The sequence below is a fragment of the Petaurus breviceps genome, unplaced genomic scaffold (genome assembly GCF_028583685.1).
Source record: "Petaurus breviceps papuanus isolate PSGF00001 unplaced genomic scaffold, PetGlider_PUasm1.0 90760, whole genome shotgun sequence".
Lineage (NCBI taxonomy): Eukaryota > Metazoa > Chordata > Mammalia > Diprotodontia > Petauridae > Petaurus > Petaurus breviceps.
Window position 1 is genome coordinate 13032266 of NW_027187338.1, and position 2425 is coordinate 13034690.

A 2425-nucleotide genomic window follows, 5' to 3' on the forward strand; every position below is an offset into this window, starting at 1 on the left:
CATTAAAACCCTCTGTTGGAATGCTTTACACTTTCCACAGAACAGAAACTAAAATAACCTGTTATACAATTAGTCACAAATACAGTCCTGGTGGTTTTTTTGCCCATACACAAAAAGTATTGTCTAAAACATGTCTTCTTGTAGCAGCTAGGCCCTGCCACCACTGTGCTTGGCTGAGTTCACAAATCTGTTGTAACCTGTCTTCCCTGTCACTTCTCTGGCTCTCCTCTCCTGCTAAGCTTTGTTTCCTAATAGTAATTAAAATCTTCTGCCACTGCCGTAACTACTGCTACTACTGGAACCACCATAGCCACCTTGGTTATGTGGTTTGGCAAAATATTGGCCTCCACCATAAAGACCTGAGCTCCTGCCTCCAAAGTTTCCTCCCTTCATGGGACCAAAGTTTGAAGACTGTTGTAGTTGCCAAAATCATTGTAGCTTCCACCACCTCCAAAGTTGCTTCCATCATTTCCAAATCCATTGTAGCCACCTCCCCTTCCACTGTATCCTCCACCACCATGACTGCCACCAAAACCACCACAACCACTGAAGTTCCCACCATGGCCAAAGTTATCATTTCCACCAAAGCCACCTCCATGGTCACCACCAAAGTTTCCAGAACCACTTCGACCTCTTTGACTAGATAAAGCGCTGGCCATTTCTTGCTTAGACAAAGCTTTCCTTACTTTACAGTTGTGGCCATTCACAGTATGGTATTTTTGAATGACAATCTTATCCACAGAATCATGGTTATCAAAGGTAACAAAAGCAAAGCCTCTCTTTTTGCCACTGCCTCTGTCAGTCATGATTTCAATCACTTCAATTTTCCCATATTGTTCAAAATAGTCTCTCAGGTGATGCTCCTCAGTGTCTTTCTTAATGCCACCCACAAAGATCTTTTTCACAGTTAGCCTGGCCTTTGAGAGTCCTCTCTGGAAACAGCTCTCTTTGGTTCAACAACTCTGTCATCCACTTTGTGAGGTCTGGCGTTCATGGCCGCATCTACCTCTTCCACTGTGGCATAGGTAACAAAACCAAAGCCCCTGGAACGCTTGGTATTTGGATCCCTCATCACCACGCAGTCTGTGAGCGTGCCCCATTGCTCAAAATGGCTCCTTAGGCTCTCATCCGTCGTCTCGAAGCTCAGGCCTCCGATAAAGAGCTTCTGAAGCTGCTCGGGCTCCTTGGGGGACTCTGACTTCGACATGGCGAGAGCGGCAACAAACGCTTCGGCCATCCTTCTCTAACGGCGTGGAGGACAGGAAGCAAGGCTATTTTATTCTTAAGAAGGGATTCACAGTGTTGGGTCAGTGAATGTTATTTTACCCATGACAAAAACCTAAAGTTTTGCTGTTGGGATCCTTCCATTTGAGACTTATTTTAGCTCAGATGATAAAATTGAGACTGAAGGGATTTGGACCTCACGGGCACTCTGTGAAAAAAGTTCCTTGTGAAAAGTATCTACTTGGATGCTCTAGGGGGCTCCTTGGCAAGATCATCCCTGGGCTGGGGGGTGGGAGGTAGGGTCCTATCATTTGGCCTCCTGGCTGGCTCACCAATATCATGGTTGAAATCTCTGAATAAGGAAAACGGAGGCAACAAAGTTCTAAGCCTGATAAACTTATTAGCAAAGCTAGCAATTGCCAATACATGGGGTCTGAGGATCCTCAGTAACTAAGGACCCCTCCCTTCAACAGTCAAGGCAATTCTTTTATAGCAAAGCAACATAATCTATTATTATTCGCAGTGTGGGCATTATCAAGTTACTATTGGTTGGAGTCAGAGAAAAAAGATTTTCCACAGCCTGGGACATGGGGATTTCGCACAGCAACAATTTAGATTTTCTGGAATATCTGACATGAGTGCTTCATGGAATACATTTAAGTAAGTTTCTTTATCTTAAGTAAGTTTCTCCTGAAGTAGGTTGTGGATAACTTACAAGAAAGAAATAGGGCACTAAAGTTTCAGGCTTAAGGATATTTAAACTCATGTAATGAGAGAAAAAGATTCTTGGTTAAACTTTTATGAAATAAAGTAATATATGAGATTTTAATATCACAAACCATTCTCTTTGCCTCAGTTATTCTTGGATGATTTGTTGGTAGAAATAGTCATACAATGAATAGTTACCAAAAGAGAATCAAGCCAACAATCAGGGGTATGAACCTTGGTGAATCAAGGTTTATTCCCCAGAGGGTCCCTTATTATTGAAATAATAGCAGAAATCAGAGATCTTTAATGGGTTATTCTACTGGATTATAGTTTATTCCACACATGGTAGCTAGAAGCAGTTGGTGCTATCCAATGAATTTTACTTTATGTCCATATGAGCCCAGTACAAATCATCCCAAAAGTCTTAATGCAATTTCAAGCTTTGATAGCTTTCAACTAACCTTGGGCACTTAGATCAAGAGAAAACACTGAC

At 42.3% G+C, this 2425-nt stretch overlaps 1 pseudogene; it reads right to left on the bottom strand.

Moving 5' to 3' along the window:
- Nucleotides 1-1261, bottom strand: LOC138146166 (heterogeneous nuclear ribonucleoprotein A1-like; annotated as a pseudogene).
- Between the last annotated feature and the right edge of the window lie 1164 nt (nt 1262-2425).